The following is a 27,307-nucleotide window of genomic DNA, read 5'->3' as shown; positions in this document are numbered from 1 at the left end:
AATGTCTGGTTGATGTGTAATATCCAAGCACTGGGAAGTCTTGAAGATCATTGTAAATAATCTTGTGCATGGAGACCCATAGACGATGACGAAGCAGGAATGATGTGATTGGTATTTGGCATTTAGGTACACATGGGATTGGGCAAGGATTGGACCAGAGGAAAGGGACAAGAGGGTCCATGCCCATGACACTGAGAAGACGGACTTCAAGGGACTTGGGTGCAGGCTGTATCTATCAGAGAGAGGGTAAAGAGAAGTGAGGAAAGGGAGGAGCATGAGAGACCTTCACGTGGGGATAGAGTAGGGTGGTGGAAGCAATGGATTTTATTTTAGACATGTTCGTTGGAGCTGTGAATGACTTAGCCAGATGGAGATATTCCACAGGAAGTTGAAAACAGGCCTCAGGGGAGAGTACAACCATAGACATAGATGTGGAAGCATTGGAGATAGAGCCCTAAGGGTCAAGGAGAGTCTTGAGAGAAACTGTGTGGTTTCTTCTCTTTCTATACTTTCTCCCTCAAAAATCTCTTCCATTCTTAGTGGAACATTTTTGTTTTCGAAGTGGGACAAGACGACAATGAAGGGGTCATCAGAGAAATAAAAGGAGTTCCTGAGTTGTATAGTATCATGGAAATCTCAGGAAAGGAGAGGTTTAAAAGGCAGCATTCTAGGGGAAGAGTTAACCTCTTCAAATATTGCAGAGAAGTTGGATTGCTTGCACATTGAGAAAACACGCTCCCCACAATTCCATTGTGTCTGGTTAAGACTCCTGACATAGCACTTATCACAATATATTTTAATTGCTTATTAGTCTCCACCGTTAGGTAGGGGTAATTTGACATTATTGATTATTTTATCCCCAACATTTATCACCAATAAATGAGTGAATGAATGAATGAATGAATAAATGAATAAACACATGGATAAAATGTCAGTTGTGATGTAGTTTCAGTAGAGAGGTGGGTGTAGAAGCCAAATTCCAATGCCTCAAGTAAATGAATGGTGGTAAAGAGAGCCAGGGAGTTATAGTGAGACAGTTTTTCTTTTGTAAGAAACAAAAAACAACCCCAAGCTCGCAAATTCTTACAATTGCTGGCTTTAATTGTGGTGTTAAAAAAAAAAGAAAAGAAAAAGAAATGAACTGCCATTGTGTCAGTGAATGTTCTTTCAGAGAAACAGGAGAAAGTCCTGCTAAGAATGACATTTCTGTTTATTCTGAGATTGTTGACCTAGTGAGACTTCAGAGAGATTTAGGTTACAATAAAAGCCTCTGACAGGTATTGATGAAAGCTAGATTAAAACAATAATATACACAATCAACTGTGGTCCAACGCCAGTTGGAAGGCTTAAAGCACTGGGAACAGAAATCTTTAGGCAGCCAGGTGAGACTAATCTGGAGAAGCTTTAGGAAGGAGATAAATTTAAGCTGTTTTGAAAGGAGACTATTCTAGTCAATTGGCAAAGAGTCTTAAAGCACAGGATTAGTATTTTAATTTGATTACTTGAGGTAATTTGGAGACACCTCAATGTTCTGAGAAGACTTGGTATAAATGTTGTTTGGAAGATGATTCATTTCAGCAGTTCTTAACTCTGGCTGCATATTAGAATTACCTGGAAAGCTTTGAGAAATCACGGTGTCCAGGCTGCATCCCAGAACAATCACATCTAGAGGTGAGACCCAGCATCAGTGGGTTTTTTTGTTTTTTAAAGTTCTCTGGATGATTCCAAAAAGCAGCCAAAAGTGAGGAACACTGCTCTAAGTGTAAGGGAAATTGCAAGCAAGCAAGCAAAAGAGATTTGAATTAGAAAGGTTAGCAAGGAGGCTGGAAATTGGAGTCTGACCTAGCTTTGAGAACAGAGATAAAAGGGGTGAAGCTAAATAAAGTATCCTGCAGAAAAGCTTGGTTGGACTTTGTGATGCATGTCAGTTGCAATTTTTCATAAAGCTATATTCCGGGACCATCACTGCTCTTATTATGATGGATTAGTTGGAAAATGAGCAGGTAGGACTTGCTGTGCTAAAATTTAGGGTTTTTACTGTTAGTGAAATGCTCCATTTCTGAAGTAGCAAGGCAGGTCAGAAGAGGAAACACAACCATATTAAAAGTAGATAACCTTTTGTTTATGTTTGAAAGAGGAAATACAGCCAATGATGGATGCTCCAGAATTAAGATTCAACATTCAGACTTTAAATTGAGTTATGATTAGGAGATATTGGGCTGTGATAAAATGATGATCCCTTAAGAATCATAACCTTGAAGGAAATGAAAAGTCAGATCATTAAGAACACTGAAGAAAAGGATTCCCCATCATTTCCAATCATAACATTCCCCTCTCCTGGAATGAAGAATTTGTAACAGGTATGGGAAATGGATGGGTGGTGTCTTGGAAATGATGACCTCTCAGAAAGATGGGCTGGCAAGCAATGATGGGAGTCCCAATGTTCCTGTTAGACCACTTTAAATTTATTCTGGCACGTCCCATCTTTAAAGTTTAGAGGAAGGGGGGAATGTCATCAAGTGACACTATTATTTGTAAAAAAAAAAAAAAAAAAAGTAGTGTTTTATGATATAATCTGTATATGGGTATTTGATAAAATATAGACACTGCCAGGAACACTTCACCGGCCAGAACACCCTGAAGAGAACCAATTGAAGACAGTTGTGATTTTGTTCAAATCATTTCTGGCTCTGAGGATGAGGCCGAGTCTTACAACCATGATAAGCCTCCATCTAATAGCTGCTATCATTTTTTGGAGAACAGACTTGGAACTGTAAATGAAAGATAATTGTTCCTATAGTCCTGCTCCCAAATGTTGTATCCCTGGCACAGGAATATGGGAGCTGGCAGGGCTGGTCCTAGCTGTAAGTCAGGGAGGTCTACATGTTGTGATTTGAGGGGCCGAGACTCTTCTACCTCTCCCTCCCCTAAACTTCCTCAGTTAACTTCATCCTATTCGCAAGGTATGGGGGTAGGAGGTTAGGACCTTGTTTCCAGAAGACCATTGAGAAAATAAAAGTCCACTATAAAGGGTTAGGAACACACCCACTCTCCCTCAGGGTACTAGCTGGGTAGGAGGGGCGTGTGGTGAGGTTGGGAGTCAGAAGAGAATACAAGTTCACAGGCCCGAGCAGGGTGCAGCAGGAATGAGCCACTGGGTATCCTGTGGAAAGCAAATGGGCCTGGAAAACAAGAAGGAGGAAAAAGACGACCTGAAAGGTGTGCCGATTCTCTGAGAAGAGAAACCTCATTCTTCCCCTCTGCCTCTGCCTTGCCTCACTCTTGGGCACACAGCCCCCTCGACTTCATTTTATCCAGCTGGCCTGACTATGGGGGTTGGGGATGCAACATGCGCATCCCCATGTTACTCTGTACCCCTTAGTACCCTTAGGCCTCCTTAAATGCTTCTAATTTCCCTTCCTTGGCTTTGCTGTTCCAGGAAAAGAGGTTCTAAATTAATACTGTACAAACTCCCCCTGAATGTTGGTTTGTAAAATTAATGATCCTAATGGAAAAGTAAACTAATCTTTGAAGCTTGGTTGAGGGTAAGGAGAAAAATCACTGTTTTGGGGACTGGGCCTTCTTAATACACCTCATCCATAGTATTCGCTCCTTCCCTCCTGTGCTAACCACTCTCACCGAGAGGGGGGACAATATAGCTTGAAACTCCATCACTGAATCCAATGGGCCATGATGCAATCGCTCATTCTGCAGACATTTATCAAATGCCTGGTTTGTGCAGGACTGTGCCTGCCACGTGCCCATGAGAAGCCAGGAAAGGCTGCAGACTGGAGGTCACCTGATGTGATATTCCTCCCAGGTCAAGTGTTAGCTTGCACTTTGTACCTGCACAATTTGAAAAGACTTCAGTAAACATTTTGTAAAATTTAAATAACATCCTCATAGTTTCTTCGAGTTTAGGAAGAAACAGCTTTTTGGAAAGCCATCTCAGGTCTGAGGGTTCACAGAGATCTTTTGGGATTATAGATGTTCTGGGAATTCCAAGTTCTCTCATTGCCTTGCTGTGTTTTTCTAGCCAGAGCCTCTGCTGCACTGCATCGCTCCGTTCCTTTCAACTGAAAAATTAAATCTGCAGTCCTGTCAAAATGTGCCATCTGCACACCGGACACTCATCACAGTTCACCATACTCTAGGCAGAGTCAAGGGGAAAGGATGGCACGGTCCCCCCTTCTGAGGTCTGGGAAGGCCAGATGTTTTGGAGGAGCAGAAGAACTGGTGTCCTGGGAGTGTCCGGCAAAGCCGGCTCCGGGAGTTCGGTGCTATGAAAAGAGCCAGTGTCCGTCCATTTCCTCGGGTGTGAATCACACTCCCTGGTTGGGTCTTGGGGAGAAAATCCATCAAGGACATCGTCAGCGCCGTAGAACCTGCCAAATATACATTAAAACCAGGAGGTCTGTGGAGGGGGAGAAAGGTGATTTTCCAGAGCCTTTTCTTCGAGCTATATTTATCCTTCGTGCCCCAAGACTGTGTTCTTTGAATGTAAACTCCTGGAAAGGGCAGGGAGGAGCCCCCTGAAGCATCCTGCCCATCAGTGAACGCTGAATGACAGCGGCAATTTCGGCCTGGAAGACCGGGCGCGGACGGGGTCTGGCGGAGCTCGTCGCCGGCGCGGCTCGGGGCCAGGAGCCAGGAGCCAGGAGGCCCGGCGGCGGCCGCAGGCGGTGCACGCGGGCCCGGGCGCCGGGGGCGCCGTCTGCCGGCGCTCGGAGCGCGGCTCCACCTGGCGGAGGGGCGGGGCCGGCTTCCCGGAGGCGGTGGCGCCTCCTCGCGCCCGAGCGCGCGCTCCCCGGCGTCCGGCGCACGCGCGAGGCCGGGAGGGAGGGAGGGAGGGAGCGCGCCCCGGCGGCGGCGGCGGCGGCGGCGGCGGCGGGAGAAGGAGCAGGAGGAGGGCGGCTGAGGGGACGCTGGCCGCGCGCGCTGTGGCTGCGCGGGCGAGCGGAGCCGAGGCGGAGTGGGGAGCGAGGGAGGGGCGGAGGCGGAGGGAGGCGGAGGGGACTGAGAGCCGCGTTTCCCATTCCCAACTCCGAGCCCCGAGTTTGTAGATGGGGCTGCTCGGCGGCTCCTGCGGCTGAAGGCGAGCGGCGGCGGCGGCGGCGCGGAGGCGGCCGAGGTGCGAGCCGGTGAGTTGCCTGCGGCCCCACGTCGCTCGGGTAACGGTCTGGCTGAGCGCCGGGGTGGGACGCGGGGCGCCCTGTTGCTGGTCGGCGCACGCCACGCGGGGACCCGGGCCCGCCCCTTCCCCTCCGCACCTGGGCTCGGGGGCCGGGGGCCGGGGCCGGGGCCGGGGCCGGGGCCGGGGGCGGGGAGGGCTGCGAGGCGCTCCCGGCCCAGCCCGCGCGGAGCCGGCGCCTCCGCCGGGCCCCTGGCTCCCGGGCTGCAGGCGGGCGGGCCGGAGCGCGGCAACGTGTCTGGCCCATGCTGCCGGCAGCCACGCCGCGCTGCTCTCCCCACGCGCTCCCCGGCGCGGCGCGGCGCGGGCCAGGGCTGGGCGGGGGCTGGGGGCGCGGGCGCCCGCACCCTCTGCGGTGAGGAAGCGTGAATGGGGAGCCGCGCCGGGGCGGTGGTGGCCGTGACTGACACCTTCGGGGTCGGCCCGGAGAGGGGGCGACTCCCTCTGCGTCTGGCGTGCTCGCGAGCTCCGAGTTTTGGGGGGAGGAGGCTTTCTGCAACTACTGCTACTTCCGAGGCGCGAGACTCCAGCTGTTTGGCCAAAGTGGTGGTGGGCCGAGCACGCGGCACTCCGGAGGCGTTCGCTGCCGAGGCGGGGCTTTCCGATCCTGGGTCCATTTATCTGGAAGCTGGAAGGTGCTGGGGCTTTTTTTTTTTTTGTTTTTTCGCTGGGTGAAGGGCCAGGAGGGAGTCAAGTGAGGGATCATATGGTCGGTAGGATGACAAGATGTGGATTGGTGGGTGCATATTTTTGCCGAAGGACTTTTTAACACTTTATTGGGAGTGAAGTCTCAGCCTCACCAGCTCCTGGGGTTGCAGCTCCCGAAATTGTATCCATTAAACTTCCATCATCTGGGGCATCATTTGTGGAAGGGTGTTGGGGGCAGGAGAGGAAGGGAATTGAAGGCTGATGGGGAAGCTCAGAAAATTCTCCGCATTCCTTCTAAACAGCCTGTTAAGGTCGAGCTCGCCACGTTTTAGTCTTTCCTACACCTTTGGGGATTGTTGGGATTTTACTTTCTGCTTCCTGAATTGGTCTTCTTGCAGGATGGCTCGGAACATTTGAGGTGCGTTAAAATGCTCTTCCATTGGAGTATGATTTAGCAGCCATTTCTTCCCGTGAAACCTTTCAAATGGTCGTTTGGAAACTTATGTACGTGGAATGTATTAGGCGAGATAACACACTGTTACCAATGCGCAGGTCGTTGCGGTGCATTGGTATTAACTACGGGCCTCACGGGAATTCTTGCTTATTTTAGGCATCTACTGTACAATTATGATAAGGCATCAGGCCTGATTAGAGTCATGTCTTCTGAGGCCTTATTACAGTAAACAAAGAACTTGTGTGGGTTTTGTCATTTTGAGGTCATTTGTATCTGAAATCTATCATATATTTAAATATGTTTGCACAATGTGTTATTTTGAAGGTTCACGTTTATTTTAGACTAGGGTTACATAATATACGAATAGTAACACTTTTAATTGCTCTGTTTTGTTCTACGAGATTGCACACTAAATATCTTTATGAAAAAACATTCAGGGGTGTGTGTGTGTGTGTGTGTGTGTGTGTGTCCATGTGTCTGTGTCTGTCCGTGTGTCCTTAAAGAGATGACACTCAATTCCTTTTCCACTTGGAGTTTCAAAATGATTTTATTTTTACATTCTAGATTAAATAAACACTGGAAAAATTAAGGTCCTTAAGTAAGTCTGGTAGCTCTAAATAAGACAATCATTTTTTGCTGTTCTCTAGGCCAACTGTTGGATTTTAAAAAATGAATCATATTTTGCTTAAACACTCGAAGGGGCAGGTTGCTTTTTTCCTGACTATCATTTCAGGCTGAAATTGTTCCAGAAGACTACATAGCCTGCTTCTCACCCGCTCCTTCTCCTCCACTTTTTTTAGCTTGGGATAACCAAGAAAATCATAATTATGAGATTCTGTATATGTTACCTTATTAAAAAGCTCTTTTTAAATTAAAGTTTATTTACCATCCCTTTATATACTTTATTATTTAATAATGGATGGTTAGCAGAAGATAACTGATATTTTAATTAAACGTCTTTCACATTTTTGACATTCAAGCTTTGTTAAAAGTAATGTCTGCAAATTTTTTCTGAGAGTTGCAAATAATACAGGGTTAGTGCTAGTCAAAGGCTTTCTAATTATAAAACACTAGGACAATAAATATCAAAAGAGGCAGGAGGACCCGTTTGTACTTTTGACATCACTTACTTTATTATAAATTTTTTAGTTCTAGGTGGTTTTTGAAAAACAGCATTTTGCAAATTTCACGTTAGGTAATAATTTTCTTTTCCAAGGTGATTTGTTTGGTAAGTGACTAAATTTATATCAGAACTACTTCAAGTGACTGTAGTTAACTTGCAAGGGATGTGCTGTTATTTATTTGAGGACGGATGAACACCTGACCATTAGATAAAACAAATACTGGGCTGTTTGAGGATATTGTTATTTCTAAAAATAAATAAACAGAAAAATTATGCTAGTTTTCTTTTACCTGTAACTTCCTTCCTTCCAAAAACAGTTTTTACATTTATGAATATTATAAGAGCAGATAAGCATACGGTATCTCTTTACTGATATGGTACTAGTACTGAATTAAAGGTTTCATGTTGTAGGGACCAGGGTCTGCTTAGGGTATTTTTGGTCAGTCTCACAGAAGCTGCAACTCCTGTTATTTGTATGTGACCACTTGGGGGAGACTTTACAATTTAGGTAGACCATAGCCCTCTCTCACACACACTGGCTGCTAATCATCCCTGGGCGTTTTGCCAAACTACTGGAAATGTGTTGAGGACGCACTTAGAATCAAGTCTTGATCAAGGTGTGTAATGACTTTTATTTCTTCAGCTCACACCACTCTCACAAAGTACCTCCCTTTATAGATTGTGTTAATAACGGTCTACTTTTTGGTCTACCGTTAAGTGGGCTAACTAAATATCTAATATAGTGAAAGATGAGATTCATGAATACATTAGAGTTTTCAAAGATCTAACTTTACGTCATGACATAAATCGTAGAAGCACTGTAGTTTTAATTGCTTGATTAGTGTACACAGACATTAGTTGTCTGAAAAGATCTAGAGAGAACATCACTGTTCTGTGAGATAACTATATCCAAACCTCTTGAAACTGATTCATCTCCTGTTTTAAAAAGTTTTCACAGGAGGAGATTTTGAAGCATCCCTTGTACCTAATTTCACCACATAGGAGTTCTTCCTTTATCATAGTAATAGAGATAAGATTAAAACTCACACCTATGGTGACTGTTAAGCTGTAACTCTTCTTAGGAGGTGCAATAAAGTCAGAAGTCTGGTTTCCACTTGTTCTCTCCTGGCTGTGTTTAATGATGTTAGTATCCGATTCAATAACAGTGAACTCAATCAACAAAGAATGTTATGTTCACAGTAGCTTAGAACTTAAGTGTTTTGTTCTTAACTAAGACCTTTGTACAGTCTTGATCATAGTAAATTCATGCATAGCGTAATAAACAGGATAGAATTTAGAGTAGTTTCTACCATCGTAGGTTCTTCTTTCCTTTAAGATGGCTTTGCTTTTGTCATAAAATTCTTTTTTAAAAAATTCTCATAGTGCACAAGAAGAGATATTTGCTGCTTAGGAAATGTTCATTCCTGGCTAACCTTAGGATTGTGTCAAATACTGGAGGATGGTAGTTTCTAAAGGCCTGTGTGTTAAAGTTATCACTGATGCAAGGCAAAATGAGAATCAAAGATGATAATACGAAGTTTTTCATAAAGCTCAAGTTATTTTCAAATCCTTTTCACTGTGTACTACTGGTTCTTCTACATGATCTCATCCCTACTTACTTCAACAATGTACACCTTTTTCTCTTAGGTCTATTACTCCTTCACCGCTTCTTTAATATTCCCCTTGTTCTATAGCCCATCTACATTGCCCTTCTTTTTGTGCGTCAGAAATGTCATGGCTTTTTCCCAACTAAGTACTGTTCCCTTTGCGTGGAATTCTCTTCCTAAAACATTATATGACTGGTCATCATTTCAGGTTTCAGTTCAAAAACAACCTTTTCAGACAAGCAGTATTGTCTAATCACCCTTTCAGAATCATACTATCCTCATTTCCCTCTATCCCATTACCTTAAAAGTTTTTTTTCCTGCAAACTGTTTATTACTGACTGAAATATTTTTATTTCATTATCTGTATACTCTCACTAGAATGTAAGCCCCATGGAAAGAGTGATTTTATCTCTTTTGTTTAATACTATATTTCAAGGACTTAGACCTGTTCCTGGCATACAGCTGTCATTAAATATTTCTTTTTTAAAAAAATATGAGGTTCTATGCTTGTGGAGTTTTTAGTGTTAAAAATGTCCCTTTATGAGGGTTCCAGTCAAGATGGTGGAGTAGGTAAATGCTGTGCTTGCCTCCTCCCAGGACCACATCAAAATTACATCTAAATTATAGAAAAATCAACCTGGAGAACCCTCTGAAAACTAGCTGAATAAAGTCCTATAACTGAGGATATAAAGAAGAAATCCCATTGAGACTAGTCAGAGGGGTGGAGACACGAAATGGTCTGGCCTCCACGCCCACATGTGGTATAGTTGAGAATTGAAAGGGATATCTCAGCTGCAGAGGTCCCCCCTGAGTAATGAAGGGTTCCAGCCCCACACTGGGCTCCCCAGCCCAGAGCACCAGTGCCGGGAAGGTCCCCCACAACATCTAGTTGTGAAAATAAGTGGGGCTTCCGTTCATCCGGGCGAGATGGAAAGCTGCTGGAAAGCCAGACTTCCTCTTAAAGGGCCCGTGCACACACTTGCTCACGCACCCTGGGCTCTGGTGGGACAACAGCACGGTGGACGGGCACCAAAGACATCAAAGGAGAGACTGAGTTATGTGGCTTCAGGGCACGGGCGGGAGGGACAGCCACCATTGTCCATGTGTTGAGCCCTCCTCCCACATGGCCAAATCTGAATCTGCATTAGCCTGGTAAACACCACTTGCTCCACCCCAATGGCTCCCTGTGACCCCACTCCACCCAACTTAAGCATCTACACCACTGGAGGCTCTCTTGGTGGCGGTGGGTGGCCAGCCTCGGCCTGCGCACCTCCAGAGGCTGTTTAAGCTGTAGGCAGCCAGCTATGGCTCACGCTGCAGTCTTAAAAACTCTTAAAGGTCTGCAGGCCCCAAACAGGTGGTGGCTGGCCTCAGTGTGCCGTGTGCCTCTTACTGAGTGATCCCAAGCTTGGCACTGGTACCAAATCTGAATTACCTTGGAGAACACCACTCGTTCCACCATGATGACCCCCTGAGATCCCCTCCTCACCCGACTTGTGTATCACCTGAGGCCCTTTCAGTGGCTGAGCTTTACAGATAGCCAGCAGGCCTCAGGGTCCACTGTGCCTTTGGTTGAAAGGCCCCAGGCCTGGTAATGGTGGCAGCTGGCCTAGGTTCACAGTGTGGCCTCTCCCATGTGGCCCAGTACAGGCAGCTACCAACTGCAGATCACTTTGTAGCTTCTACCAGGTAGCCCCAGGCTGGTCATAGGCAGTGACTGACCTTGACCTGCATGGGAGCTCCTCCCAAGAGGTCTCAGAACCAACACACCCGATGGCTGGCTTCAGACCACAGCAGAGCACCCCCCGATTAACTCCACAAGTGGTACATGAAGAGGGTGGTTCAGGCAGGCACCAAAACCCACTGGGGTGAATCCTGCTCTGTGAGGTCAGTCCCCACAGAGCAGCTCACACTCTTATCGTGATGGCCAGTTTTCATAGCTAGTCAGTCTGAGGATCAATCTTACTCACTGATGTGTCAACGGCAATCAAAGCTCAACTACAACAAGAGGACACACAACCCACTTAAGGGACACTCCTGGAGTATCTGGACCCAAGTGATCAGGGAGACCGTGCCACAGGGTCCCATAGAACACCTACTACCTAAGGACATTCTACTAAGAAGATATTTGCCAATGATACATCTGATAAGAGGTTAATATACAAAATTTTTAAATATCTCATACAAATTATCACCAAAAAACCCCAAATAACCCAATTCATAAATGAGCAGAGGACCTGAATAGACAGTTCACCAAAGAGGACATACACATGGCTGATAGACGTATGAAAAGATGCTAAGTGTCACTAATTATAAGCAAAATGCAAATTAAAACCACAATGAGATACCACCTCACACCTGTCAGAATGGCTATCATCAATAAATCAACAAACAACAAGTGCTGGTGACGATATGGAGAAAAGGGAACTCTTGCGCATTGTTGGTGTGATAGCAAATTGTAGAGCCTCTATGGAAAATAGTGTGGAGGTTCCTCAAAAAATTAAAAATAGAACTACCTTATGACCCAGCAATTCCACTTCTGGGTATTTATCTGAAGAACAAAACAGTAATTTGAAAAGATATATGCATCCCTATGTTCATTGCAACACTATTTACGATAGCCATGATATGGAAGCAACTCAAGTGCCCCTCAATGGATGATTGGATAAAGGAGAAGTGAGACACACACACACAATGGAATATTACTTGGCCATAAAAAATAATGAAATTTTCTCATTGATGACATGATGGACCTAGAGGGTCTTATGCTAAGTGAAGTAAGTCAGACAGAGAAAGACAAATATATGATTTCACTTATATGTGGAATCTAAAGAACAACATAAATGAACAAACAGACTCATAGATACAGAGAACAAACTCATGGTTCCCAGATGGGAGGGGGTTTGGAGGACTAGTTGAAAAAGGTGAAGGGATTAAGAAGTGCAAATCAGTAGTTACTGTGTTTCCCCGAAAATAAGACCTATTGGACCATCAGCTCTAATGCATCTTTTGGAGCAAAAGTTAATACGAGACCCTGTATTATATCATATATCATCATATCATATCATATCATATCGTATAAGACCCGGTCTTATATTAAAAGAGGACCGGGTCTTATATTTTTGCTCCAAAAGACACATTAGAGCTGATGGTCTGGCTAGGTCTTATTTTCGGTACAAAATAGTCACAGGGATGTAAAGTACAGCATAGAGAATATAGTCAGTAATGTAATAACTATGGTGCCAGCTGGGTAGTAGACTTATAGGGGGATCCCAGTGATTTAGAAAAGTTTGTTTTGAAATCACTGAGATTTCCATACACTTTGTATCCTTCAGAGCGTAGCACTTTGTTAGCTACTCAGCATGTAAGATTAAAGTGAAGGAGGTTAGCATATTAGCTTTTTACAGAGCCACTTCATAATTTCATGCTTTTGGAAATTTTTTGTAAAAAGTGATTCTGAATTTCACTTGATAAATGTACTTAGCATTTTATTACAATAAATGGTCAATAGAGCAGTTTTATACGTTATATTGTATATTAATTGAACTTTTATGGTTCCTTTGTTCTATAAAATATTGTTAGATCTTAGTTGAGTTGGATAAATGTTGTGAAAAAGTGGGAGAGGGCAGCTGAAGATGCATGGAACTTTTCTAGAAAAAATTGTGAGAAAGTGTGAGGGAAACAATACTCTGAGCAGATCAAGGGCCATATGCTTAGTAAAGGAAAAGTGAAGGGTGGGGATTAGTTTAGGGAAAGTCTGTGGCAGGGCCCAGAGGAGCTACATCTTGGGAGAAGTTTTAGCCTAGGAAAATGCTAAGCTGATTTACTGAATGCATACTTTGGGGATACAATATATACTTTTTGATATTTTTGTTCTGTAGGTTATTTTTATCATGAATTGACTCTAGTACAGAGGTTCTCCACCTAAGGGGACATCAGAATCCTTTAGAGTTATTCTATACCAAAAGATTCTAATTTAGTAGATCTGAGGCGGGGCTAGAGAATGTTTCTATTTTTAAAATCCCGAAGAGCCAATATTTATAAAATAATGCATCCTATAAAGTGTTCTCTTTCATAATCAAATCAGTCAACATAGCTTTTAGAGTCCTACGCTGTTTAGATAACTCTAATCCCAGAACTTGGTCTGTCTCACCATGGCCTGTAAGCATGCTTTAGCCAGACTGATACCTCTGCAAGCCATTTCCTAATCCTTTTGCATTGCTTTACCACTTGTTTCCTCTCTACTAGTAAGTGTTGAAGCTTGTCTCCCCCAGGCTGTCGTTGGCTGGCCTCATCCCCCATTTATCTTTTCAGTACAGGACAAATTATAACAGAACACTTACCTCCCTGGCACGTACATATCCTGTGGTTGGTGTGTTTTCACTCACATGAGCCTAGCATGTGTGCCCGGTTTGACTGTTTGGAAGTCCTTTTCCTCTCAATACCAAGGGCTTGGAGCTTAATCATAAGTGGCTTAGTAGTGATAACGGCGTCACCAGTATTATTGAATGCTTACTGTGTTTTAGGAACTGTGCGAGTAAATGTTCTCCACACGTTATCTCATGTGCTCATCAACAGATTTTTTAAATGAAAGTAAAACCCTTATATGATTGTTTTGATTTCCTGTGGCAGCTGAAACACATCGCCACAAACTTGGTGGCTTAAAACAAAAGAAATTCACTCTGAAGTCAGACGTCTGAAATGAGTATCATTGGGCCAAAATCAGGGTGTCAGCAGGGCTGGCTCCCTCGGAAGGCCAGAGAGGAGAACCTGCCCCGTGGCGCTCCCACGGGTTCCGTAGCCGCCAGCTTTACTCCGCCTGTGGTTGCAGCACGCAGGTCTTCAAAAGCAGCATTGATTACAAATCATTCTGGGCTCCTTATTTCATCGCCTGTGTGTGTGTGTGTGTGCGCGCGCGCGCGCGCGCATGCAATCTTCCTTTGCTCTCCCTTACGAAGACACATGATGGCATTTAGGGCATATCTGATGATCCAGGATAACCTCCCTTTCACAGGATCCTTGACTTAATCACATCTGCAAAGACCGTTTTTCCATAAGATGACATTCGCAGGTACCAGGGAGTAACACATGCTATCTTTGGATTATCATTTAGGGACCATTGTTCAGCCTACCACAGTGATAATTCACATGGTCCAGAAAATGAAAGTAAGTCTTTGCCCCATCCTCATTCCTCTCTCTGTAAGTCGGTGTTTCTTAGCCAGGGACAGTTTTGCTGCCCTCGCCTCACTTCCCAGGGTCTGTCCTAACTGGGAGGGGGTTGCTCTTGGCCTCCATCGGCTGGAGGCCCAGAATGCTACACACAATGCGCAGGGTAGGCCCCACAACAAAGGAGTATCCAGCCCAAATGTCATAGTGCTGAGGCTGAGAAACGCCATGCGAGAGGTAAGTACAATTGCCAGTCGTTTCTTGTATATCATTCCTGGCAAAAAGTTTATACCTATATGAACACATATGAGTAAAACCCTTTAATCTGATTTGATTATGACTGATGGTAGTTTTTTGGTTGATTGAAAGTTGATTTAAATGAGTCATAAAAAATGATTCACACGTACCTTAAATAAGGTACACAGTTTTACTTAGAAATTACATATATTCATGTGCCAGTCTTGTCTTTGAATATGTGTCTTTGCCTGGAGCTCTGGGTCAACAGTATGTAAACTAGTGCATTATCACCAATTCTTAGCTTTGGAGCAAGAACTTAAAAGCTTGTGAAGAAATCTGTGTGTAGGATCCTTGTAGTGGTTTATGACTCCTCAATTATTTATAATTGTCTTGCTCATACTTAATTATACAGTAATTTGGTTTTTTGTTTTCTTGTTTTGTCGCTTGCTTTCTTTGGGTCTTTTCAAAGCATTCAACTTGGTTTTCATATAAAGAACAATATAACTCCCATGATCTTGTACCAAATACAGTTGTGCGTGTGTGTGTGTGTAAAGAAATCCTATTTTGTACAAAAAATCATGACTCTCTAAGATAATGGAACAACTACCCCCAGTTGCAGCTCATTTGAATAGCTTTTAATCTGGTGATATAATGAGAGCTAATGTCACCGTTGCTTCCAAACTTTTGGGAGTTTTAGAAATTTTTGTTTTAATACAATAACGACAGAGTTTATAAATTATAGGATAATATTGTAAATACTTTATTGCTATTACGGACTTAATGCTTGAATTACTTTTCTGCTAATGGAAACATTGGCTTTTCATTAACTATATTAAAGATTACCTGCAGTTTTGCTCGTTTTCACTGCTTCTTATATAGTTAAATCATGCAACTCCTTGAAATTAGGTACTTTATTTCATTTTATTTATTATTTTCTTACTCATCATGGCAGAAGTTAGAGACGTGGGTTGTAATCCCAGGTTTTCTAACTCCCAGCTCTTTCCCTCGTTCAGGACACGTAGGTGTACGTGGTACACACAGTAAGCTTGCTGCAGCACAGCTATGTCGGTGTTACTGTTGAACTCAGTACACCTCACCTCTGAAACAGGGCTTGTCATATTTGCTTTACAGCATTGGTGTAAGACTTTAATTGGATAATATAAGTAAAGTGTCTAGCAGAGAGTCTGGTACGTTTCAAGCGTTCAGTAAATGTCAGCATTCTTTCCTTCTCTTACTGCCTGGTACAGTGTTATATGTAGAGCGAATAATATTTGTTGAGTGAATGTGTTTTCAGTTGGCTTTGCTTGATTCATAACTTTCATATTTTTCTTTTCAGTATAAGAGCTATGTGTCATTTAGTAAATATTTTTAAAAGAACTTTGCTTTTAAAATAGTCCAATAAATGATGTGCTGTTGACTAATGTTAATAAGTCTTATTTTTACATGACATTTCAGTGTGTTTACAAAGGCAAATTAAATATTGGGTGATGACTATGTGACCTCAAAGATTCCTTCCAACATAATCTAAAGATTGTATAAAATTCACACAATCCTGAGTTTTTCTCCTGCTTTTCGCTTAAAAGTCCACAAAAGTAAATAGTGTTTGATAAGATAGCATTTCATTTTGAATGAAAAAAAAAATGACCATACTTACATATGTTTACAATGGTTCATTATCACATGATAAGGCTTCTTGAGTGTTTTGAATTAATGTAGTTGTCTTCAAGTGTATTTGTCTTTTTAGTTTACCTAGAATATGTATGCCTGTATACATATAATAAAATGTTTTATGGAAAATTTAGCTTTACATAAATAAAATTATTTGCCTTTTTATTCTTTTATTAAATGTCCTTCTCTCTGGGACTTTGTAAGAAACTTGGGTAATAACTAAGTTAAATAAATTTAATGCATTGAAATTGCTTATTTTAGAAATTGAACGATGGTCATGCATGTTTTTATATGAGTTGATTCAAATGTTTTTCATTTTCTTTTCAAAACCAGTAATCTTTTGGAATGGGGGAGTAAATGAAAAAAAATTCGACCATGTTTTGAAGAAGATGGGAACACCTTGTGGGGCACACAGGCCCTGGTCATCCTTTGTGTTGGGGTCTCGAAGACCCCAAGGTAGAGAAATTGTCCCGGAAGGAATTTAAAATGTTATGGGGGAAAGAAGGTTAAGTAGCTAAGATTGTGAATGAACCCTTAAAAATCCTTATAAACTTTTAATGTTCACCCAATTAAAACATTAAATACAATATGTCAAACAGATTATCAGTGACATTTTATGCAATTCAATTTGGAAATGCCAGGTACTCTACAATTAGTTTCCATTTACCACTACTTTCTTGAAAGAAACTTTTCAGGATTCCCAGTCTGGGGGTGGGAGGGTGAATGAATACTCATAAATCTTAAGTAGCATTTATTAGGGTGTCTTACTCAGAGTCTTTCTTATTTTCACTTACAAGTTACTAACTCCAACTTCTGGTTCCAACGGTTCTAGAGATAGGATAACGTGGATGTTTGAGATTTTTAAAAAGTAAGCTTTTAGTAACCTTGATTTAACTCATTTCGTTTGCTGTCGCAGAGTGGGTATTTATAGTTCTTTTCCACCCAGGATAATTTGATGCCAGTACTCATCAGAACATAACATAATGGAACCCTGACTTGGCTGTCTGTCCTTCTCATCTCCATTGTCTCCTTCCCAACAGACCGCTTTTAGATCGAAGGCTGGACATTTGTCTCTGCTTCTAAGAGTGCACTGCAAATATCTTCTATTCCTACTCTGCTATCTCTTTATTTCCCTTCTTTTTTATCTTCCCTTCTTTTATATGCATTTTCCTCTTTCCCAGAATATCTCCAAAAAGAGCAACTTAGAATTTGTTACTCGAGTAGAAATTTTCACCAAAAGTAAATGTGTGTGTATGTGTATACCAGAATTTCACATAATAAAAAAGGTTACTTTACATAGTTTTTTTGAGGAAAGAAACTGTCTTTGTAGTCCCTCAGCCAAGCATTGTCCCATGGTGGTAGGCTATGCTTAATATTTATTATTGAACAAATTAGGAAGCAACACAGATTAGCATATAAATAGCGTTTTATCATGTGCAGCAGACTGTACATTCTGAAAGAGTTTAGGAAAAAAGATTCTTATCTGTAGGGAGGGACTCACCATTCATTGAATTAATTTTGAGATGAGTCTTAAGATCCCCTTTAACTCTAAAATTTTGACTCTAAAAAAGCAATAAGAAGGTCATAAACTGATTAGATATTGAATAGCCAAGAAAAAAATATTGTTTGGTGGGGGTAACATGAGTGAAGGCAGTCAGGTGGGAATGAGACGTGTGGTTTGGTTGTGCGTAAGTGTAAAAGGATCAATGTGGTTAGAGCAGAGTTTAATTAGAGAATAGAAGAATTAGGTTGACTGGATAGAAAGCTAGATTTTAAAACGAAAAATTTGGCCCCAAATGTCGATAGTACCAAGACTGAGAAACCCGGGGTACAGAGTAGGCGAGTTCTCCCCACTCGGTAACCACCCAGGGCAATTTTACAGACCTGGGTCAGTTTGTTACTTCCTTTTCTCTAGGCTTTACCAGATACTGTCCTTCTGTTAACACACTTTCTTCCAACAGCTTACAATATACTTGAGTGTCACTGTTTTCTTTATTATGTTATTATCCTAAGGGTATATCTTTGACACTTTGCTTAGACAAATATTTTCGAAGACTTCTAACTATCTTCTTTTGGAGTGGCTTTTTTCTGCTAAGTTTATGTATCATGTGTTTCCTTTTGCTAATTAAATTCTTGAGGAATCACCCTATTTGCAAATTCTGTGGGCCTCTTGATGTGCTTTCTTAAGTACTTTTGCAAGAAGACTTTTCTTGTGGTTCAAGTCCCAGGTCTAGGTTGACCTAGTTCTTGAGTCAGATTTTTTCTGATAGTGCTTTTTGTAGTTTTTTTAATGCAAGAATTGTTTTGACAATATTTGAACCTGTTATAATCTTTCTATATGCAAGAAGTTTATTTAAATAAAATGCTTAACAAAGACCACATAATAGCTCTTTTTAAAGAATAATTTTATTCTAGCTTATCAATAAAAGATTGCCCTATGTATAACAGCTACATACAAAAAGGTTTATAATGGTTGCATAATAAGTGAAAAACATTGAAATCCTAGAATGATACAAGGAATGCAAGGATTTTTGTTTTATTGTTACACTACACAGCGAAATAACTCACTGAAATATTAAGATAAATTGAACGAATATATCAATAATGGAAAAAGGGAGATATTTTCAAAGAACTAGTTTATTTTTTATTCACCCTAACTAAGTTTGATGTTGATCTAAATATATTGGCCATTTAGTAAAATATAAGTGTAGTATGCCTGTGTATACTAGCTATTCTATGTACCATAAAGGAACAGAGAGGGAAAGCAAAAGTATAGAGCAAACTATTACATACTAGTCAGGATGGTGAATCCAAATTGTGCACATGCACTTGTGTGTGTGTATGTGTGTGTGTTGACAGTTTGTCATCTTTGAAAAGCAAAGTTCTGGGATAGGTGTAAGTTTTCTTTTTAATAATTATTTCCTGTCTGCTTAGTACACATCAATTATATCTTAATCTTCGATTTTCTTGTGTACAAATGTTTCATCTATTGGCCTTCCATCAGTCTAAAACCCATCTGCCTCACTGATCAAATTGTTAACAATTAACAGGCTTTCATTAGTTTACTAAGTGGTATATTATTGAACTGCACCCCAGAACCATCCTACCTCACCGCTTCAAATGTGTCCATGGTTATTGTTTTGAGTCTTGAATCCTTCCTTCGACTCTGCCAGCCATGGAGAGCGTTGGGGCTGCAGCTGCTGCCTCCCAAAAGAGCTGTCAGGTGGTCCCTGCTCTGAGCACACAGCCAACATCAGGAAGCCTGTTCTAATTCTGAAGGTATTTTAACTAAGAAATATTTAAGTGTTTGAAGTGACTGCTTTTCTGAGTCTAGGAATTACAGGGTAGTCAAGTGAACTTCTGTCCTTGGTGCGCTGAACAAACCATTTGCCTGTAGGTTTGGTCATTACATTGACCGATGGGCAGAACGGCTTTCTCCTGAATTACTTACGCACATTTATTTCTAATCAAACTTTTAAATCTTACTGTTACACAGTAAACAGAGTTAAAATAGTACAGAAGAATTAATGTACAATGACAATTTAAAATTTCTGTTCCCAGTCTTATAGAGTTAATCATTGGTAACAGTTTCGGATTTAAGTAAAGTATTTCTCAACAAATTGCAATTGCCATTTTTGGCAGTACTGTATTCCATCATTTGGGATTGTCCTGAACACTACTTAAAATGTAGTGCCCCGGTTCTCTGCAACAGCCATTGGGACATCAAAAATGTCCTCATACATTTCCAGATGCTTCTTGGGGAGGGGGTGGTACTTACCCTGGGTGAGAGTATTGTAAATTTTAAATTATACTACCTGTCTTAAAAGAGTGCCTATTTTTCAACTTTATACAATAACTATTGATTCTGCCGTTAAAAAAAAAATTAAGCACACATGCACTTCTTAATGGAGGCCCAGAGAAAAGCCAAGGGAAAGAACTGTGCTTATCTCTGATGTCTTAGATTATAATGTTTATTCATAATCTTATCTGCTTTCCTTTATGACAGTATTACTTTCTTGTGTTCTCAGTGACCTGTCTTTTTTTTCCCCCTTGAGTGTTTTTTGTGATTTTCGAATTGTGAGCTCATGCTTGGCTGAGTTTTATTCAGGGGACCCTGTGCCGCCTGGTTAGCAGGCACATTCCTCCAGGGAGGATTTCCTAAGGCTTTTCTTTGGCACCTTTGTCATTTCTCTGCTTGGGGTTTCCTGAACTAGGTAGGTATATTGGAACCCTGAATCTTTGAGAGTAGGCTATGTACACATTCTCAGGTGATATTTCCCCTTAATATGGAGGCCAAGCCGAGACAGACTAATTTTCTTGTTGTCTTCCTCTGCAAACAGACACCTCTTTGCCCGGTCACTCTTTCACAAGGGGGTTCGTCCCGTAAGATCCCAGCTTTATATGGAGGGATCTAAATTGCAATTCTCCATCTTTACCAGACACTAAAGCCTGAACTTGGCCTGATCTTGTATGTACTCACGTCTGTACCTAGAGCAGACACGGCTTCAGCACCTGCTTTTAGAAGTTTGTTTTTTTATCCTCTTCATGTTGGCCTGTGGAGGTTTTCTGGGGACTTGTTTTTGTATTTGAGAAGATGTTTTTGATATTTTAGTTAGCATTGCTAGCTATTTTGTGAGAAAATTACTTCCAGATTATCAAGTCTATCTTTTTGCTGAACATGCAAGCCTCATTCATTTGCTTTCTAACTTCTAAGAATTTCCTAAAGTTTCTGGTTTGCTAATCTCTGTCTCTTTCATTTCTCTCCCACCTTACCTCCAGTATTGTTGGCATTTTATTCTCTTTAAAAAGTATCTTTTCTGTTATTTCAGGAGGTAGGAAATGTCGGCATGTGTGCTCAGTCTTCCATTTTGTGTGGAAGCTTGTCTAATAGTTTTTAGGTCTGAGCCCATTTGGGCTAACTGACCTGATGAAAAGTAAATCTCTGTAAATGCTTTCTCATTTAACTGGGATTTTTATGTTCGAACCTAAAGAGCATAATCTTTGGTTATAAAGAGGTGAAAGGGCAGGGATGGAAGATGGAGTTCAGACCATTAACTGCAGTTGAGCGAGGCCTCTGTGCAGTGTAGGCAGCAGGGTGGGGGGCCTTACGATGAAATCTAAACATATAGGGCAGATCACATTACAATGGTGAAGTACCACGATTTTAAAAATTACATGCATTGAATATTAATGTCAGTATTTCTGGCATTATAGTAAGAGTTAGAGGTCAAAGATAAATAAATGCGATTTCTGGCCTCAGAAAACCCACTAGTTTTGTGGTGGAGACAGACGTATATTAATAAATGAAAGTACAGTTAATTGTTGTTATTTGTGATTTGTGGTAGTTCTGGTCTATGAGTTCTCTGTGAACACTGCATTAGCAAATACCAGCCCATTGTTTGCAGGGGAAATACAGGGTTAGGTTTCCATGAGCCTCTGATCACGTATTCATGAGCTGGTCAGTACGTAACCTTGTTGTATGTGTGTTTCTGTTTAAAGACACCTTAATAGGTGTATGCTGTTGGTTCATTAATATTGAGTGGCCAACAGCACTATAACTCGTGACTGAAGGAACCTCATCAAACACATGTATTTTTTCCGTAAAGTACGCGACCAGCCTTGTGCTTAGAAACATTAGACCGCACTTACACACTATGCTTGAGGGCCATTTTAGACAGCGAAATCACCAACAAAAATGCAAAAAATGTGAAAACCATTTCACTAACTAGGCCATAAAAAGGGTACTTGTTTTTTAGAGTGACAGCCGAAACAAGACGGCAGAACGTTTGCCTTGTGGCACCTTAGCTGGGGCCACACCCTTCACTCAGGTCACCTTCTCAAAGCTTCTCTGTGCCTGTCCGCAGATGATCACGAGCACTGCGAGTACTGATATTGGGGTTAAAGGTAAATGTCAGCACGTAGGCAAATTCACAAATACAAACTCCACGAATAATGAGGAGCAACTGTATTAGCTAGTAGTACCGATTACTCTAAATCTGCTAGGATGAGTCAGGAAAAGGCTTTATTTGAGACAGTTAAGATGGGGTCTCTGTAGTATGATGCAGTGGATTTAGGGAAGAGCAAATGGCCCATTGTGGCTGGAAATAGAAGAAAGGATGTTTGAACATCCTGTAAAGGAGGGATGTGAGGCCCTTAGGACATATCGAGTAATTTGGATTTTGTAGGTGATGGGGAACTGGTGAATGATTTCAACCAAGGGAGATATATGGTCAAATTTGTATTTTGGAAAGCTCACACTAATGGTGGTATTGGGGATAGATGATGTAAGGAAAATAAATAGAAAGTTGTAGAAGTTAAGTGAGAGATAATGAGTGTGAACTGAGGCAGTGACAGTGGACATAGAGAAAAGGAATATGTTTGAAAGATGCAAGATATCCCACTGAAGGTCTTGGTGGCAGATTAGATGGAGGGAATAAAGGACATTGAGCAGGCATGCCTAATTAAGATAGGGAATATCACAGGCAGACAGATTTAGGAAGTACTGTGGTAAGTTGTGGACATTGTTGCGTTTATGGTGCCCATGGGACATATTTACAGAAATTAGGCAAGAAAGTATGAAGCTCAGGAGATAGAGCTTTGAGAGAAGGTAGCATGTATTTATTAATTGATCAATATCTGAATGCCTACTGTGTGTGAGGGTACCGTCCTGTGTCAGAGGAGATAGGACGATGAGTGAATTTCTAGTAAGGGGAGAGAGACAACAAGCAAAGATAGTTTCAGGTGAGTATTACCATGAAAATGAAACTAACAGGGAGAGTGGCTGAAGGTGTGAGAGGAGGGTGACCCGTTCAGATTGGGTGTTTGGAGTCACTTTCTGTGGAGGTAATGTTTATACTGAGACAAAAAAAGAATAAGGGATATGCGTGTGGATATCTGGGAAGATCATTTCAAGCGGAGAGAACAAAAAATAGTGAAGATGAGAAATGAGAGCTGGGAAATAAACTGGGAGTGTTTGAAGAGCAGGAGGAAGGCCGGTGTACTGGAGGTGAGCAGACAAGGGGGAGAGCTGTAGAAGATGAACTCGGAGGGGTGCGGAGTTGCCAAATCGGGAAGGCTCTTGTAGGCTGTGGATGGGAGTTTGAGTATTTTTCTAAGTGCAGTGGGAGCCTTTGAACAGTTTTAACAGAAGAGTAGCAGAATCTGTTTTATGTTTTAAAATGATGGCTCTAGTCACTCTGGAGAATATTGTTGACAATTAGAGTGAAAGTAGAGGAATGAATCCAGTGACTACTGTAACACCGTGTTTCCCTGAAAATAAGACCTAGCCGGACCATCAGCTCTAATGTGTCTTTTGGAGCAAAAATTAATGTAAGACCTGGAATCATATATCATATCATATATCGTATATCATATGTCATATCATATCATACCTGGTCTTATATAAGAGCGGGTCTTACATTAATTTTTGCTCCAAAAGACACATTAGAGCTGATGGTCTGGCTAGGTCCTATTTTTGGGGAAACACTGTAAATGGACAATAGGTGACAGTGGCTTAGAGTAAATGACAACAGTGGGAGAGTGCGAGTCCGATTTTGAGGCAGTTGTTTAAGGTTACTTTCTCTCACTCACCTCCATCATGGCTGAATTTAGGAACCAGTTTATCACTGGATGGGTCTGTTATGAATTTTAGGTATTTTTGTAAACGCATATGTAAAGTGTTATCTTGAAAAGAGAAAACTATTGGTGAAATTTATTCTAAAATAATCTAGTTTTGAGATACTAAAAAAAGATTCAAATTTGCACATTTAACAAAATCTGGCAGTGATCCTATAGTCATATTTCATGTTTATTAGTGTTCATTGTGTAAAAACACTTTCAGACATTTCTGCTGGTTCAGTTTATGTTACTACATATTTTCTTAAAGTAATGAGGCTTCGACCTGCTTTGTTAATTACTCGTTAGGTCAAAAAAAATTTATTCAAAGTAGGACTACTACATTGTGAGAGCAAATTAGGAACAGCACTACCCATTTGAGCTATTTTCAAAAGACTCTGTCGATCTAACTCTTCTGTGAGTTCTGCACTTGAACCAGAATACTTCTGGATGTAGTATGGAGCAGTGATTAGTGGGGAGACACATTGGGGATTAAGTAGACAATTAAGAGGCTTTTAAAATAGTTTAGGCAAAAGAAGATAAAAACTCTATAAAGCAAAGGTTGGAGAGTAGAAATTGTGATGAGGATGAATTTGAGAGTTTTATGAAGCACAGAAGAAGAATGAAAAGATTTTTGAGAAAAATTAGATGTCTGGAAGTTTGGAAGAAGAGAGAAATCACATGATTGTGAAATTTGAAGCTTTGGAGAAAGGGTGGGTGTTGATGTCAGATGATGTCACAATGATGGGAGCCAGAATCCGTAGGAGGAGTAGGCATCGTTAGGGTGAGTCGTTTTGAAAATGGGAAATGAAAGCGCCCATCTTTTGGACTCCCAGGTAAGTGTGTTAAGAAGGTAGTCAGAGAAAGGTGAGGGCTGTAACTAACATTGGGAAATCACATTCATGTAGAAACTAGTTGACGCCCTAGATGTGAATGAGGTAACTCAAGACAAGAATGAAAACCTGAGGGACACCGTCCACAGTGATGGTCTGTCCGTGCTCAGGCAGGGTGACGACAGACTGGGATTGGTCTTTCAGTTAAGTCATTCTTCAGTTTATTCAAGAAGTTTGAGGATAGCGGGGGCTCGGGAAGCCAGACAGCAGTGGCTGCGATGGGAAGGGTGGAGAACTGAAGAAATGAAGTCCAGTGTGAACTACTCTTTAGAGAAGCTTGGTGTGGTGGGGAAAAGGAGATCAATAAGGCCACGACCTACAAGGAAAGTGGGGTTCAAATAGAGCTTTAAAAAATTTTTACTGAAGGATGAGGAAGATGTGAGCATATTTATAAATGCAGAAGTATCAAATGAAAAAATATTGAAGTTACGAGAGAGAGGTAACCCATGAGTCATGGTCCCATGTTGTGAGGGGTGGCGGGGCCTCATTCGTTACTCAGGCAGCAGCCTTGTAGGGGAAGAGGGGCATATTTTCTTCTGAGACTTGAGGATGAGGTAAGGAATGGTGTGGATATGTTTAATTCTGCAAGTCGAGGGGAATCTCTATAATAATTGATAGCCTCTTCTTTCCTTTCCCGTCTGACAAAATCATCTGCTGACAATTCAGTATAGTAAATGTTTGAAATGGGGAATGTGAGAGAAACCCAAGAAAGGACAAGTAATAGAACTGTGCCCCAATATTTGAGACCTTGATGATTTTGGGAGAACCAGGGAAGTTGGAGCATATTGAAAAATATGGGGATAAGAATATGAAGAAGGGCACTGACATGGAGGAAAAAGCTGTGGAAATCAGAGGTGAGGGGAGATGAAGACAAATTTGATTCCCTGATAATTTCGTCTAGCTCTACCTGTATTAAAATGAAAGCAGGTAAGCGACAGCCACGCCGCTGGGTGAATCTTTTCACTAAGTCTGAATGTAAACTACACGACTAATGCTATTTTATCAAACCTAAGCATATAAAGGAAGTTTTGTTAAAGCAGGAAACTATCATAGAAAATGACTTGTAAAACATTTGGCAATATTTCAAACCATATCTTCAGGTAACCTTTTAAAAAATTTATGAAAGACACAAATTACAATATTGTTAGTTCATCTAGTTACCGACATTCTCAAAACACCCTATCCAACTCAGTCCTTAAGTGCTAGAAGTGAAGAGTTGGCAAGGATATCCAGCTGTGTCTAGTGTTTATGCTTGTTATACGGAAATTTGCAATGAGTAAAAGATAAAATAGTACCAGTATTCAATTGTCATTTCATCTATTTAGAGTGCTTTTTCACCACTTTGAACGTATTGCATGTTCCTCAAGTTTCTTAAAACCGGGAAGTCTTCCAGATAAGAAATGTGAAGTTAAAGCCTGAAATAACCTCTCGTTTTGGGTAGGATATGATTTGCTGCTCTCATTGAGGTAGTACCTCTTTGGACTTTCTAAATTTCTAAAACTTTGTTAAATAATTAGTAAGGCTGTTCCATGTAGGGTTTTCATCTGGGCGCATGGAATCAAAGTTTTCTAATCTTTTGACATTTCATGCAAGGACTCCGTATGTGGGGAGCCTGTGTTCCCCTATCTTCTTACCTGAGCATTCTTGCCCAGAGGACACGACTGAGTCACATTATACCTTCGAGAAGAGAATGTTTCCCTCCATCAAAAAGATATTTTTTTGCTTATTTTTAATGCAGTGCCTTGCATTTACTGTTTGGCTCAATGTTTTAAGGGCAGGTGGGTATAAGTAGGAGTGAAGAACAGCCTGAGGTGTGGAGTGAGATAAAGAATAAAATATTACAAATCGATAGCTAATTCGAGTAGTTTATAAAATATTTTTACAAAGATCTGTCTGTCTCATTTTAGTATAACATAATACTATAATCTGAATTGTATTTTATTATAGGTCAGTGGTTTTTGAGCTCTAGTTCCTTTTTAGAGTAGAATTGATAGTGTGTGAGTTAAGGAAAATGACTTGGGTTGGCACTAGATGAACATGACAGTAAGTAGAAGCACTTTTATGGTGAATTAAATAAGATTGACTAAAAAATTTCCTTTTGGTTAAGTTAAATCTTTGTACCTATGAATGTAGAAATATACATATCTTTTAAAAATTGAAAATATTATTTATAGGCTTTTAAATATTGATTTTACACGTTATATTTCAGTGGAATGTTTTACCAAAATATATTTCATGCCATAATGTATACAAAGAAGAATATAATGAAGCATATCATCAAGGGACAGCTCGTTCTTCCCTAGGTTTTGGCCTTTATTTAAAAAAAAAAAAAATCCTGTTTGTTTTTAACTCTTGAAGAATGGTAACAATTCTCTGATTTTTCTACATTCAAACTGTTTACTCTTTACACATGAGAGATGTATTTTTCATAGGTTTTAGTTTTTATTAAAATTGTTAATGAGTGTATAGATAGATCAAAGACTGACAATGCTCCTCAATTCTCATTTCCTCCATTTCTTGCTCCCCAGAGGCTATTACTTTGAACTTCTTAGCTGATTTTTTTTGGCATTTAGCGCTGTATCAGTAAATGACATGCTTCTGTGGCTGATTCTTAATTTTTCAGTTTTAACCATTTATGGGAAATGAGGATTTAGCTCTTTTTCCACTCTCCCTCACCCCATACACACTCTCTATATGTACCACATA

General features: G+C 41.1%; 1 protein-coding gene across 9 annotated transcripts in view; it reads left to right on the top strand.

The window, feature by feature from the left end:
- The first annotated feature begins 4,874 nt into the window (after positions 1-4,874).
- Positions 4,875-27,307, top strand: part of PALS2 (protein associated with LIN7 2, MAGUK p55 family member) — a 98,310-nt gene continuing 75,877 nt past the window's right edge. For 2 of the 9 annotated variants that reach the window (XM_081079517.1, XM_081079514.1), the window contains exon 1: positions 4,875-5,141. The gene's annotated coding sequence lies outside the window, so the exon portion shown is untranslated. Of the gene's footprint in view, positions 5,142-5,723; positions 5,827-6,075; positions 6,258-27,307 lie in introns of those variants that run through there. The other 7 variants (XM_081079516.1, XM_081079513.1, XM_081079523.1 and 4 more) reach the window with 7 other exon arrangements.

The sequence above is a fragment of the Rhinolophus hipposideros genome (assembly GCF_964194185.1).
Source record: "Rhinolophus hipposideros genome assembly, chromosome: 18".
Lineage (NCBI taxonomy): Eukaryota > Metazoa > Chordata > Mammalia > Chiroptera > Rhinolophidae > Rhinolophus > Rhinolophus hipposideros.
This window is presented reverse-complemented; position numbering and strand designations above follow the sequence as displayed.